Here is a 16,381-nt window from a genome sequence, read left to right as displayed (position 1 = left end):
CAAAATCATAACAACTTTATAATAAGGGGACGTAACTGGTTTATAGGTCAGACGGTAGTAAAAAAAATTCTACTCTACATAGTATATTGCAGCAGTCAAGCTTGACTTCTGCGCGACGAGTGAATGTATAAATGTAATATATGCGATTTGAAAGAAGGTAAGCAAATAAAAACAACGTCCAAAATTGATTTTTATAAATAACATTTTTAATATGTGTTATACAAAAACAATGTGAAATCACCTGATCGATACGACCATTTTCATAACTACACGCCCAAATTTAATAAAGAATCGCTTCTTGTTTTAAATCGACTCGACTCTCATTATATTTAGTGAGTTTTTACTAAGCGGGAGATATTATTTTGTGAAGTGCTATGAAAATTCGCAGCGAGTAAAGGCGTGATATTGAAGGTTGTCGGCTCTTTCGGCACAAAGCCTTTTTCGGCCCGGTTTGTCAGGCTCATTCGGTCCCAATTACTGGCTCATTCGATCCAAGTATTAGGCTTTTTCGGCCCCATTTATAATTTGCATAAATCTTTGTAAATATATTGTTCGATACTCTTTTTAACTATTATATACTGTTTACTACAGTTTTAATTATCTTTATTACTATTAATTCCATTTGAAAATGTTTCTTTTGCTTACAGTAAGGTACGTCGTCGCCGAAATGAGTCGTTACAATGCTAGGAGACGGCTTTTCAATAAAAAAAACTACAAAGTTAATTCTATTACATATATGTTGATAACTTTTAAATGATAACAGAAAGGAATACATGCGTCTTTAACAATACAATACAGTATCGTAACACAGCCATACGGATGTATGTGGGGCTAACAGTTCTCACACATACACATATACATCGTACTAAATGGCATACGTTTCATTATACATTATTTATTTTTTTAATTTTGCTTATTTATTAATTATTTCAATAACATTTCACTTGTGTTGTTTTTTTATATAGAAATAATTTAAAACAACAGAAAACAACTGAGCACATCAGAAAAATATAAATAAATAAGCGATCGGAAATGCCTTCAACGTGTTTGCAAATATCGTCATGAAAGAACATAAGAAAGAAGGGAATTTGTATATAATTCATTAGTGAATTGACACTAATCAACGTACTTTTTCATAAGCAATAGTCAATTAATTTCCATTAGGAATCAAAGTAACACATTTGGTTTTAATTTACAGCATACAATTTAACCTTATGTGATATGCATCGTTAATGCATTAAGCAGAATGTGTTTTTCTGTGATATGCATCGTTAATGCATTAAGCAGAAGGTGTTTTTCTCCGACCATGTCATTCATCATCGAGTGAAGTCTATCACCCGCACCTACGCCAGGTTTTATGGCCTTTATCAGTTTGTAAAATACATGCGTGATGCGTAAACGGATAAACGAACATAGGTTCTTCAGCTGATGGAAGGCTACTCTTGCTTCACTGATGCGGGATCTGACATCTGAATCCGTTCCTCCCTGGTTGTCAAGAATGCTGTTGAGATAAGTGAAGCTGTCCAACTCCTAAGCGCCTCGCCTTGGACTGTGATTGATGTTTTGTTGGATGTGTTGTTGGATGCGTTGGTCTTGAATACATTGTTCTTCCCTCTGTTAATGGTGAGGCCCAGTCTAGCTGAGTTGTCCGCGTTTGTTTGTTCCTGCATCTGTTGATGGATGTGGGAAAGAAGAGCCAGATCATCGACAAAGTCGAGGTCTTCCAACTGTTTCCAGCGTATCCACTGAATTCCATTCCGCTTCTGCTCCTTCGATGTCTTCATTACCCAGTCTATGGTCAGCAGAAACAGGAAAGGTGAGAGAAAGCAGCCTTCCCTCACTCCGGTTCTCACTTCAAAGGCGTCAGTGAGCTGTCTGCCATGAACGATTCTGCAGGTCATCCCTTCGTAAGAATTCCTGATGCTGTTGGTGATCCTTCTTGGCACTTCATAGTGTCTCGGAAGTGTCCAGAGGGACTCCCGGTCAATACTATCGAATGTCTTTTCATAGTTGATAAAGTTGACATACAGGGGCATATTCCACTCCAGGGATTGTTTCAGAACGATGCGCAGGGTTGCGATCTGATCCGTGCACGATATCTCCTTTCGAAAGCCTGCTTGTTGGTAACGGAGCTGCGGGTATACTGCGTGTTTCATTATGTTCAGCAGGATGCGATTAAACACCTTTCCTGGGATGGGCAACAGCGTGATACCTTGGTAGCTGGAGCAGGAACTCATGTCGCTTTTCTTTGGGAGCTTGATGGGGTAGCCCTCTTTCAAACTTGTTGGAATTTCGTCGTCTTCTTCTCATATCTTGCTGTAGAGCAGATGTAGTAGCTCCACCCTAGTCTCAATGTCAGCATTAAGCACTTCTGCGGGCATGGTGTCCTGTCCTGCACATTTGCCGTTCTTCAATTGCTTGATGGCGCTGCTGATCTCTCCACCTAAATGAATTAACCTAATTGTCAATGATCACTCGATCATTCCTACTACGTTTTCTTCAACATTGCCAATACAATACCAAAGCGCTATGGTAATACACACTGGAGACTCCACTCATAAAATAGACGAAAATAACCTGAGACCAAATGGGTAATCAGGTCCGTTCGCCCCTTATGACATCGCGGAAAATGTCCAGACAACCGACAGATATTTGGACAGCAACATAGCCACCAACTCTTTTCTGAAGGTGATCTCTCGGAAATTCCCAATTACGACATGTATATTCAATCTATATTCAACTTGATCCTGATGAGCTCATGTTCCCACAAAGTGAATTCATTATTCCATGACATGTATTCGTTTGTTCATTCTTTGTCAGTTCATTTTACAAACTGGCATTTAAAAAAAATGTGTATAGAACAACTTTTATGATCACACAGAGTGTTTCATACACAATGAATCAATTTGAAGACAATTAAATTAATAGACAAGAGTAAAATAAATGTAATTGAGTGATTTCTGATATAATACGCATTCGTCTAGGCGTTGCGAGTGTCTATATAACGATAGTTTTGCGCGAAACTGTTGGATCCTATACGGAAATACGAAGAAGATACAAGATGCTCATACTCAACCCATGATAAATAGGTTTCGCCTTAGTTTATATTTTCAAAGTTACCGGTCGGTGATATACTAGTATAACATAAATGATAGATGTATGCATGTTACTCGTCTGTTTATGCATGTACACGTTTTCTGACGGTGTTCATTATTTTAGCTGTTATCATTTGAAAATAAAACATACGATAAATATAAATGAGTTTGATAATAAAGTCCATAGTTGTATTTTTTTTATTGATTATTGTCAATCTAACAAAAATCGAAAAAAACGCGCTTATTAAATGGTTATGCAATATAAGAAAGTAAACCTGCTATTTTATCAATGTCTTGCGTTTCGTTTTGTATTCGACAAATCGAAACACGAAAATCAACACATTCCGATTTTCCAATAAACAAAACAAAACAAAATACAGAAAAAAACAAAGTTTTTTTTGCGCACTAATCTAATACAAAGAAGAAACTACGTTTCCAATAATATTTCATTTAAATATGAAAATAACGAAAACAATGTAACATATTAAGAATGAAATTTATGATCCCGTTCACCGTTTTTGTTTTGATAAAGTGAAACACGAGCGGCGCTGCTGTTTTAGTACGGAATCCGGATAGTGCCATCTATAATCTCGCACTTCTTTCATCAAGGGCGACACTAGACACACGAAGCGATACTTGATCTTTTTCTTGACAGTCGCGGCGATACTTGATCTTTTTATTGACAGTCGCAGCGACGCACGATATATTTAACACGATATATCGCCCTTGTATAGGTAGCCAAAAAGGCGATATATCGTGTTCAATATGTCGTGCGTCGCCGCGACTGTCAAGAAAAAGATCAAGTATCGCCGCGACTGTCAAGAAAAATATCAAGTATCGCCGCGACTGTCAAGAAAAAGATCAAGTATCGCTTCGTGTGTCTAGTGTCGCGTTCAAAGGGCGACACTAGACACACGAAGCGATACTTGATCTTTTTCTTGACAGTCGCGGCGACGCACGATATTTTATTTTTCAAATATCGCCCATATTAGCCGAATCTCGTGTATTGCGGTCTAATTTAAGACCGAGACACTAGACACACGAAGCGATACTCGATATTTTTCTTGACAGTCGCGTTCAAATATCGCTGTAATAATATCGCTTGTGCACTATCAGGTTTTCAAAAAAAAAATCAGGGGAGACAAAAAGGGGATATTTTTACGTCATCAAGCATGTGCATCATGTCGTATATATATCTTTTGATATAATATTATTTTATAATAATGTTTATTTCTGATCAGCAATGAATGTGCATATGATTGATATACATGTAGTAAGCTATTCGCTTCTTACACTTCAATCTGGTCATAAATAAATATTTAATATTACATAAATATTTTATATAAACGTATATTTGATGATAGGAAAATCGCTTGGAATAACGATTTTGAATATAAGACTGAGTTCCCAAGGTTAAGTTATTAGTTGTTTGATTCTACGGTTCAACGTGCATTACGTGCTTTTGTTTAAATCATATTTGACATGCACAAAAGAAACAGCGTGAACTTTATCTGAATATAATAATTATTATATAATGGACATTTATATTATATCTGGAACCCTGTTAAGCAATATGAAACAAACGTTTTTCGCCCTTCAAAAGCGTTTTTGTTAGCCAATATGAATATATAAAATTGTTGTTTGCACTGTATGTAGTTTTATTTATGCCGATAATTTATTGGATAAAGCATCATAAAAGGTATTTAAAAGGTAAAACAATACCAGCAACAAGAATACCGTTTCATTAATGTATCAATAGACTGGACATTATTGTTGCTCGTCGATAATCTGGATAACCTATAAATGATGATTACACATGTACTGAAAAAGAATCTTCTGGTTTCATATTGATGTCTTACTTGAAGTTAAACGTTATCTATAAATCTGCAATCCTATTGGAAGTGATACAGATTATAATGATATATTATTTTAAAATTGATAGATACTCCATTGTTCAAATTTCTGAATAGTTTTAAACATATATCGTTGTCAATATTTATGAAAATTATTATGAAAATAAATTCATCTGTACTCGGTTTACTAATGCTGGAATAATCTTTTATAAGTGTGTCGATAGCAGCAATATTAATAATAAATGGTTAAACATTACTGTAACACCGTTTAAAAAACCTTACAGTGGACAGGCGATATTTTTACAGCGATATTTGAACGCGACTGTCAAGAAAAATATCGAGTATCGCTTCGTGTGTCTAGTGTCGCGGTCTTAAATTAGACCGCGATTCACGAGATTCGGATAATATGGGCGATATTTGAAAAATAAAATATCGTGCGTCGCCGCGACTGTCAAGAAAAAGATCAAGTTTCGCTTCGTGTGTCTAGTGTCGCCCTTTGAACGCGACACTAGACACACGAAGCGATACTTGATTTTTTTCTTGACAGTCGCGGCGATACTTGATATTTTTCTTGACAGTCGCGGCGATACTTGATCTTTTTCTTGACAGTCGCGGCGACGCACGATATAGTTAACACGATAAATCGCCTGTTTGGCTACCTACACAAGGGCGATATATCGTGTTAAATATATCGTGCGTCGCTGCGACTGTCAAGAAAAAGATCAATTATTGCCGCGACTGTCAAGAAAAAGATCAAGTATCGCCGCGACTGTCAAGAAAAAGATCAAGTATCGCTTCGTGTGTCTAGTGTCGCCCTTTATGAAAGAAGTGCGAGATTATAGATGGCCTTATCCGGATTCCGTAGCTTTAGAGAGGTGCATCATGATTAACCTTCTTGAGCACTTTACTTTCATACGAATTAGCCATTAGATGACTAGTCAACACAGTAATTTTGTAAACATTTAGAGTAAGAATACCGCATTGCTGTTCATTTGCCGAAAACTTTAAGTGAGTAATCGAATTAATATATAATACAATGTGGTTAAATTCGTAATGTTTGTGCATGACGTTAATTATGTTTTCAATTATTTATAGATCAAAATAGAGCGTATCTTTTTGAAGGACAGCATTTTTGACAAACGTATGTAAGAAGTGTTCATTGAACAGGTCTTGTTTTGTTTGTAATACTTTAGCAAAACTATATTGATTTCAACTGCTCGTTAATATCATTGTGTCATGAGATTTACATCCACTAGGCTTTATGATTAGTGATTGTAACATACAATTGTTAAGTTGAATGGTTGAAACAATATATTCATAAACTAATAAATAAACTTTTACCTAACGCTGACGTTGAAAACTATATTTAACAGTATGGGCAATAAGCCACGACCTCGGTTAAACATGAATGGCTTTTCAACTGAATAAACAAAATATGCATTTGTATAAACTATGATATGTACCATTTCTTCGGATCCGTAATTTTAATGTTTTATTTATCGGCGTTTAAATTGCATCACAAATACGGTAATACGTAGTGAGTCATTATTTATTTTCAATTAGCAAATCCTTATATCGATTTATTTAAAATACTTTTTTTTTTATGAATTTGGAGTTTTAATAGGTATTCTTTAAAGGAGAAACTCGGTAAATCGAAACGACCGACTGTGTTGAAGAACATGCAGTTTCCGTAGTGAAATATTTTTTATCAGGCATACATACAGACATTTTATTCAAAATTATACAGCATTACATAGTCTTCATTCTTAAATATGTGTAATAAATAATATGTAATTTTTCTGTTAGTTAAATATGGGTGTATATCAGAATGTATATATATATATATATATATATATATCATGCAAAAGTCAATTAAGAATGTAAAGACAAATAAAAACAAACAATGACAGGAACATGTATGTTCTCTCCATGCGGTAAAGTTATTACCGGTAATTATTATTTAATAATTTAATATCGTATATCGTAGAAAAAAAATGCTTCTTTGATGTATTTACATAAATTAGAAATTACTAATTTGTCACATGAAACTAATAAATTGTGGCATCTTTATACAGATTGATGTGTATAAACTATACGGTTTATATATCTTTGTCTTACATATACATATAAAATGGTATTCGTCTTCTAAATCAGAGTCAATACAACATAAACATTAACGTTCATTACGTTGTGTGTTATTCTGGGCATATCGGCCAGATTGGGTTCTCAATTGATGTGCAGAGACAAGTTATTTGACGAAAAATAAGCGCATATCATTTGATTTCGCGTTTCTAATATCGTGTATTGCTTCGTTGTATCACATGCATGCCTTCGTGAGTAAGCGTGACGCTAATGTAGGCTTACCGAAATAGTTATATAATTACTATAAAGTATTGAGTAAGCTTTTTAATGTGTAAATACTATAACTTACTCAATCCTTTATAATAACGTTGTGAACGAATGTAAATACTATTCGGATACAATTACCATGGTTACCGTTGCATAATTTTAACGATTCACTTCTATAAACAATATTCAATGTTGGCTTACTTATATAACAATAAAAGAGGAAAGAATGCCAATATTAGTTTTACAAAACGACTTTTTGTATTTGAATGTTATTTGCTACATACTTGTCTTTAATACAACTCATACGAATAATCATCATCTTAAAATTGCAGTAAAATAATAGAGAATGTGTGCTGTGCATTATATGTTGTACATATAGACACCTGTACTGATGTCCATCTTTACTCACAATTCCTTTCCCTTAATGCCGGACACTTGGCAGTAAGGCTCGATTGGTCAATGTCGGCTCGGGTACAACTTTCATGTACCCCGGGTACTCTTAAGTATACTTACATGTACCCCGGGTATTCTAAAGTATACTTACATGTACCCCGGGTACGGTAAATATACTAAAACGTACCCGGGAATTTTAAGGCTAAATAGGTTGTTGTTGGCTGTTTTTTTTATAACTTTGTTATGTTCACATTTATGTCAAATTTTCTGTTAAACGGCCTCTATATTATCGAAACTCATAATCAAAAAGCTTGTTGACGCAGTTTTTTTAAGAGAAGTTTGTTTAATATAAACAATATAGTGTTACGGTAATCGGTAGCGCGTTTTACGAAATCGGATTTTGGGCGGGAATACAACCCGGGTAAAGTCTAATATTGACCGCGTATGTTACAGTATATTTACCGTACCGGGGTACATGTAAGTTTTCTATAGAGTAACCGGGGTACATGTAAGTAGTACCCGAGCCGACAATGACCAATCGAGCGGCAGTAAGGAGCCTGTAAATTTAACTGGCAGCTCTGTTTACAACAGACAATTCCAAAACGTGTGCAGATTGAGACTCGAAACTTCGACATCCCGCTCCGTAAGCGAACGCCCTAATCAATAGGAAACTAAGGCGGTCGAGATAATTTGCCATTACTTTGAGTAAATCGCTTTTTATCACATGTCATACCCTGTTTCCCATGTAATATAACCATTACATATTTTTTTTTGTATGTAAAACGTGTGTAATACAACATTTTAAAGCCGTTTTCATTGACTTAGTTGTCGTTTATTGACCAATCGCATTGGATTCGGTGGAATATCGATTTTATTTCACTCGAGATCATAGAAAATATATATTTTCACTCGTGGCTGCGCCACTCGTGAAAATATTGTTTTTTATGATCACTCGTGAAATAAAATCGATATTCCACCGAATCCAACAAATATCCTCTATATAATACATACTTTACTATACATAGTAACAAATTTGTACAGTTGTTCATGCCATTATCACAGTTGCGGGGTCATTATAAATAATCGGCCCTCACGCTCAGCCGTGTATTATCCTATAAATACACGGACCTTACTTTTATAGGCTGAAATCATTATATTTTGACCGGATATGTAGATAAATCATCATATATTGACTGGTATCTGTAAATAAATCATCATATATTGACTGGTTTCTGTGGATAAATCATCATATATTGACTTGCATAATTATGTAGATTACTGTTACTGATTCATCACAAACACATTCTTTATTCTAAACACGTATAGAGAAACTGGTCGTGCCAGTTTAAATAATAATGGAACTAAGCTGGTACTTATACACATTGTTATTAAATGTTTAGTCCATGTTTAACTTATTTGTTATACGCAAAATAATTCTTATTAAAGTTTACATAATAATCAGTGATGTTAAAGCAAGGACCTCATGTTTATAATCAATTACTCGTGCAGCTTTAGTATGAATTATATCCGTTTAATTATTGTATACTAAACGTTTTTATTATTAATCACACTAAAATGTAATCCCAGCAGAAAAAGCACGAAAGTATTTAAATATACACGGTCAATGGTTGTTTTTAAAAAAAACACATCAGTAACGATACTAAACATATGCCCTGAAAATCAAATGCATGAACAAGTTAGCGTTATTTTCAATCGCCTTCAAAATATGATTTTATTTGTCGTGTAAATATTTCAACAGAACCACGTCCAATGTATCAAACTAAACAATAAATAATATTTCCTATCATACAAAGGCCTGTCTTGGTTGACTATAATGCGGCACCAGGCTTTCCCAACCTTTAGTGTCTTAACAAGTATATATTTAATAATGGTGATATATAGAAGTCAAAGAATATAGGCCACACCAGACAGATGTTCTCGGAAACGCGCAACCCGTCATATTAAACACATATCCCATCTTGTAACGTTTTTTTTCAGAATCTGCATAATTTAACTTAACAGGAGCACACAAAGAATGTTCTTGTTTATACATGCATATCAGTTTTTGATTGGTCATCTGGCAAATATTTTCTTTAAAATAGCAATAAATAACTTACAATTGCGCTTCTGGCTACCATATACGTTATTTATTATCCGAGTCCAATCCCATCTCGAAACTGAACAGCAACTGATAATTCTAGGCAAACTGTGTTATGCAAATGAGCTCATCTTCACGGAACGGCGAGCACGTCACTTTTGACGCTCTCGATTCTCAGTAAGTTTTCAGTCGTGCTTAGAAAGTGGTTGTGTTGCTACATTGATGAAAATGTTATCCAACATGACCCGCTTCATTATCGAAATGAAAAAGGGATGGAAAAAAATTAATGCATTATGTGACTTGTGACTATTATTCTGGCAAACGTGCATGTTTCGGATTTCGGCTGGATTGCATTGATAATAATGGTGCAAGACAAAATGTTCTAATGTGCTATTGCTGTAAAATAATTCGTCGCAAGAAGGATTATGACGCGTGCATAATTGAAGTTAAAGTCTTAGTCTACATTCATAGAATGTTCATAAAGAGGTCAAGCTACTATGTCCCACATAATTGTGGCCAGGTGAATAAGTCTGATTATGATTTCAATTTTCAATGATGTGGCGCTCGAATGTTTTTTTTTCCATCTCTTAAAAATCTAGTTTGTATATCCAACGAATCAGTTTAGGACATAATCAAGATATAACATTTAATCTAATGATAATATCATAAAAACGTAATCATTCGGGGTTTGTGCTTAGGTTTTAATGTCTCTATATTGTGTTGTCATTAATATAAAAAAAACAGCAACAACACGTAAGCAATGAATTTAATAGAAAATAACGGATAATTATTTCCAATTATTGTTATTTCGATATATATTGAAAAAAAAATCAACAAAAAAACAAAACAAGGTATGTTTACAAAGGTTTTCCGATGCTTTTTTTTATTAATGATAGTAATGTCGCATTCAGAATGCACTGCTATCCAAAAATTTGCGACATTACCAACAGACTGAGGAATGTCTATTTCAATGTCTTGTTGCTAATCATCAACTCACAGAAGTTTTTAAAGGCCAATATCGTTGTGCTACAGATCATGGATATCTATGTGACTTCCGTGATGAAGTATTCAAACTATGGGGTAACCCTTCATACAGCTGATGTCATACTGTCGTACGCATGTGTCGAAAGAGCTTATCAAAAACTTAAAGATGGAAGCTTTAATAAGGCATGGCAGTTTCAGCTTTATACGCACTGTGCGATAAAAAGCGTTTTTCATTCACGGTCGCCTTATAGGTCTACAAAGTTCGCCATGGAAGTCGATGCCTCAGCGTTGACCCTTAATTTTAGCATGAAGAATAACGAAGATCGTCTTTGGTACGTGTATCTTTTTATTGCCTTATTATGCAAATGACGTCGCATTTGTAAGCATAAATGTGTTGGATAGTATTTTTGCCAGGCTATTTGTTTTGAAATACGAGTTTATTGGTGGTTATAAGTGTCATAGGGTGAGAAAATTGTGCAGCCAGCCCGGACTCGAACTCGGGACACCTCGCTAACAGGGCGAGTGCTCTCCTAATTGAGTTTACCGGGCTCCCCTAATGTGACCAAGGTCAGACCGTGACATACGCATCTAATGACCAGTGCGTTACGAAATTCATCTAGCTCAAATATAATAAATAATATTTATTACATGTTAACGTATTTTGCTGTCATATTTGAATATTTAAGCATGAAATCTGACAGTGTTGTACATTCTAGTCGCACAACTACGAGCACATTTACTACCGTCTGACCTATTGATAAATTATTTTCGTTCGCTCGAAATTATATCGGTTCGTTTAAAACAGTTAGGACACGATTTTATGTACTGTTTCAACCGCTGGGTCGAGGGCGAAGAATTGGTTTTCCAAGCAATGTTTACATAGTGAAATGTAAGTATTTTTTATTTTCATGAACTGCTAATTCGTGTGGTATTGCAGTTTTAAGCAAAGAATTTATTTGTTGTTTGATATATGTAAAAAATAATATGTTGCCACGACTTTCTTTCGTCGAATATCTATTTTCTGGAAAGCGTGTTTCGACATAATCTGTAGACTGAGGCTTTAGACTTAACCAAGCATGACCTGGTTGCGTATGTAATTTGTAATACTTATTTGGTATAGGAGAACCTATTTATATTCATATTTTGTATTTCTTGGGAGGAGGAATTTATTATATTTTACCAAATTATTGATCACTGATACTTGTGGCATGTGTTCTATATGCAGGGCTTCCCCTGGCCCAAAAATTTCTGTAGCCAACATTTTAGCCAACTGGATTTTTTTGTAGCCAAATTTTAGAAACTGTAGCCAAAGTATTAGCAAAGCATTCGGAACCGCCAGGTTGTATAGGCTACAGTAGTGTTAAAGAAGAAACTAAACAAAGAAGCTTTAATATGTTTATTACTATAATCATCATGTGTTCATAACAAAAAAACACAGTTGTGCAGCAAAGTACACATTAGTCATAGCCGACACACAGCCGCTTCACTTTTGGATATTGCTGCAGCCTGCGCATTTGTCATAGATGTTTTCAGACTATAGACGCTTGTGAGGACTCTTTGTGATCTGAAATAAACAAAATCAAATATGCTTAATTTCAAAACAAAAAACTCATTTTGAAAAGTGTCAATATATATTTATTATGAACATAAATTTTTATTGTTATTTTTAATATATTATTAATAATATAAACAATATTCATGTATATAGATTTTAATATTAATGATTGTCATTCTTTTTTATTACCTTTTGATTTTTCGTGTTTTGAAATGTTGTCTTTTTTCAACATACTACACCCAGGTGTGAATGAATTTGATTTTTGAAACTGTATGAATATTTTGCAAAACATCGTTTTCGATTTTGAGTTATAATCTAACCACATGAATTCCGAAAGCCAAATATCTTTGAACGATCTATTGTCAGATTTGATTTTTTTTTAGACCGATTCAATACATTTGTCAGCGTCTAAAGGACGCTTATTGCCTAAGGTTGCCATAATGGAAAACGCAATTCTGACAATGTTTAGGCTTATATTCCCATAAACCTGTCGTCATTCACAATTGCAACACATTAAGACTATGATCTTTAACAAACATTGCAAACAATTAACAAACTACTCGAAATCAAAATCAATTATCAATTTCTTTACTTGCGTTCATTGTGTGACTTAGTTGATAATTCGCTAACTGCTATTACTCAAATTGATTGGAATCGGTAGCAGTCTTTAATCAGTGTTTATTGTTTATCTTAGCCGATAAGATGTACGATAACACCTTTTGTTTTCACACCAGCAAGCGTTCTATACATAAATGGTGACGTCACTGCCAGTACACAATGCACCAGCAAGTTTGCTTTGTTTCGATGACCGGTTCTGACCGGTGTTGCAGCAGACTGCGTATCAAATTTTCTGGTTAATAACACGATGATGTATTGACGCACAGTTGACGGTTAAAGAGTTTACTATCTGGGATGGTACTTGACAGGCAAAAAACGTTTCGCAGAGCATTTTCGCCAACCGATAATTTTATTCGCCGAATTTTAAAAACGTTTCGCCGAGCATTTTCGCCAACCGAGAATTTTATTCGCCGAATTTGCGAAACTTTCGCCAACGGCGAATTTGGCGAACGACAGCGGAAGCCCTGTATATGCATGTGAGGATTAGTCCAAATAATTAATCGTAATCTATCCTGGTACAACCCGTTTTCAACAGCTTAAGACTTAATTAGAAAGCCGCCTACATCAACAAAGAGATACATATTTAACTTTAATGACAATGAACTCGATACGTAAAACAAAGTTAGTTGAAATAATGCAACTCCCAGCTATTGACCATCCGGGTCGCTGGCAGTTGCAACTGACAACCCGATTTTCCATTGAAACTCGCCGCCCAGAATCCGGGCGGCAGTTTAATCGGAAATATTAGCAACATAAACTATTTTTTGGCATAAATAAACACAAATAGATCGTAAATATATCCATTATGTGCAAATTAAAACAACTTACATGATATTTTATGCTCGCATAATATTGATATTAATCCAAAGTTTCAAACACGTCAACGGTTCTTTTAAATGTGTATGTTTTTGCAATGGACAAAGCCGAGTATTCCAAGTAATTCCGAATTCCAAAATACGGTATAGACTATCTCCAGAATCCCTGGCGAGATAGATCTCGTTTCTACTCTACCAATCGTAATATACCGACTATCTCCGGAACATCCGTAAGATAGATCGAATCGGTAATTCAAAAGTTGATAACGGTTTTTGTATAAAGTTTTTGTTTTGAGTATTTTTCCCATTCAATTCACTCGCGAATTGATATCGGCAATAACAGGTATTGTGTTTGTAACGATGTACAGTCGATTGGTGTAAAACAGATTTTAGTGAGTAACGGATAGGTTAAACGTTTTTTGCAAAATACTTTTATTTATGTTAAGATTTATAGTTTTCTATGAATTGAATACAAAAACTTAAAGCCTATCATTGTTAAGTCGATTCATGTTTTTGTTGACGTGTGTCAATGTTTACAACTGTTTCTTTTTTCGAAAGCAAAACAAGGTCACGTTATGTACGCACAGTTTTTGTGACAACAGGACAAGTGCAGTGCAGACAAATGGTTTCTTGAATTTTGCTGATTTTGTTTGGTAAACATAATGTTCATTGATGTAATATTTTAGTATTATGTGTTCTTTACAAAAGTAAGAGTGCTCAGAAACCAAATTGATGCGTACCATATAAAATAAGCATGAAAGCTGCAACTCAGGATTTAGCGAATAACGGACATGTGGTGACCCATATTCAGGAATTAGGGATTGTCTCAAAATATAAACTCAATTGAAGTTGTCCAATACACATGTGGTTAGCGTGTGGTTATGATATTAATTAGTGAAAACATCATTTTATATGAAAAATAATCAAATTATAACGAAAAGTCAATTTCTCTGAAAACATATTTGTCACTTTCATATTATATAACAAGGTATTCAACTCAAAATGACCCGAATATAGGGTGCATCGCTTTGAACAGCCATTACGTCATCAATTGTGCAGCGATTTCCATGAACTTGGTCTTATTAAACGCAAAAATGAATTTCCTTTCCGGAAATGTACATATATTGCAATTATATTTAGCTCACCTAAGCACAACGTGCTCATGGTGAGCTTTTGTGATCGCCTTTTGTCCGTTGTCTGTCGTCCGTCGTGCGACGTCAACATTTGCCTTGTTCACACTCTAGAGGCCACATTTATTGTCCAATCTTCGTGAAATTTGGTCAGACGATTGGTTTCAATGATATCTTGGATGTGTTCGAAAATGGTGACGTTTGCTTGAAAAACATGGCTGCCAAGGGGCGGGCATTTGCCTTATATGGCTATAGCAAATTCTTGTTTACACTCTAGAGGCCACATTTATTGTCCGATCCTCATAAAACTTGGTCAGAAGATTCATCCCAATAATATCTTGGACGAGTTCGAAATTGATGTCGGTTGGTTGAAAAACATGGCCCCCAGAGGGCGGGGCATTTTTCCTTATATGGCTATAGTAAAACCTTGTTAACACTCTAGAGGCCACATTTATTTTCCGATCTTCATATAATTTGCTCAGAAGATTTGTCCAACTAATATCTTGGATGAGTTCAGAAATGGTAACCTTTGCTTGAAAAACATGGTTGTAAAGGGGCTAGGCATTTTAAGCTCACCTGATTGCTCAGGTGAGCTTTAGTTACCGGTCTTTGTCCGTTGTATGTCCGTCCGTCCACATTTGTGAGTAAACACTATAGAAGCCACATTTATTGTCCGATCTTCATGAAACTTGGTCAAAAGCTTCGTCCCAATGCAATCTCGGTAAAGTTAGAAACTGGATCGTGCCGGGTCAAAAACTAGGTCAGAAAAAGGAAAAAAACTTGTAAACACTAGAAGTCACATTTCATGCCCAATCTTCATGTAACTTTGTCAAAATGTTTGTCTTAATGATATGTTGGTTGAGTTCAAAAGTGGTTCAGGTCCGTTGAAAAACATGGCAGCCAGTGGGCGGGGCAGTTTTCCTTATTTGGCTATAGAGAAACCTTGTTAACACTCTAGAAGTCACAATTTTTGCCCAATCATCATGAAAGTTGGTCAAAACATTGGTTTTATTGATTTCTCGGAGGAGTTCGAAAATGGTCCAGATCGGTGAAAAAACATGGCCGCCAGTGGCGGGGCATTTTTCTCTATATGTATATAGTGAAAACATGTGAACACTCTAGAAGTCACATTTTTGGCCCAATTTTCATGAAATTTGGTCAGAACATTTGTTTCCTTGATATGAGAGTTGAGTTCGAAAATGGTTCCGGTCCATTGAAAAACATGGTTGCCTGGGGGACGGGCAGTTTTCCTTATATTTATATAGTAAAAAGGCTTGTAAACAATCATAAATTAAGGTCATGTAACATGCTAGACAACTATACATATTGCATTTAAGTTTACAGTAGTTACTCCCCTTTGACTATTAATGTTTTCGTAATAATACAGTGTATTTTCTAGAGGGCACATTTCTTTTCCGATCTTCATGAAACTTGGTCAGAAGCTTTGTCCCAATGATATCTCGGTCGAGTTCGAAACTGGGTCATGCCGGG

The 16,381-nt window shown here is 35.2% G+C and overlaps 1 protein-coding gene across 3 annotated transcripts in view; it reads left to right on the top strand.

The window, feature by feature from the left end:
• Positions 1-11,535: 11,535 nt before the first annotated feature.
• The window catches only part of LOC127855322 (zinc finger protein 624-like), a 57,934-nt gene continuing 53,088 nt past the window's right edge, over positions 11,536-16,381 (top strand). For all 3 annotated transcript variants that reach the window (XR_008037481.1, XM_052390814.1, XM_052390799.1), the window contains exon 1: positions 11,536-11,661. The gene's annotated coding sequence lies outside the window, so the exon portion shown is untranslated. The remainder of the gene's footprint in view (positions 11,662-16,381) is intronic.

This window comes from Dreissena polymorpha, chromosome 1 (assembly GCF_020536995.1).
Source record: "Dreissena polymorpha isolate Duluth1 chromosome 1, UMN_Dpol_1.0, whole genome shotgun sequence".
Taxonomy (NCBI): Eukaryota; Metazoa; Mollusca; class Bivalvia; order Myida; family Dreissenidae; genus Dreissena; species Dreissena polymorpha.
This window is presented reverse-complemented; position numbering and strand designations above follow the sequence as displayed.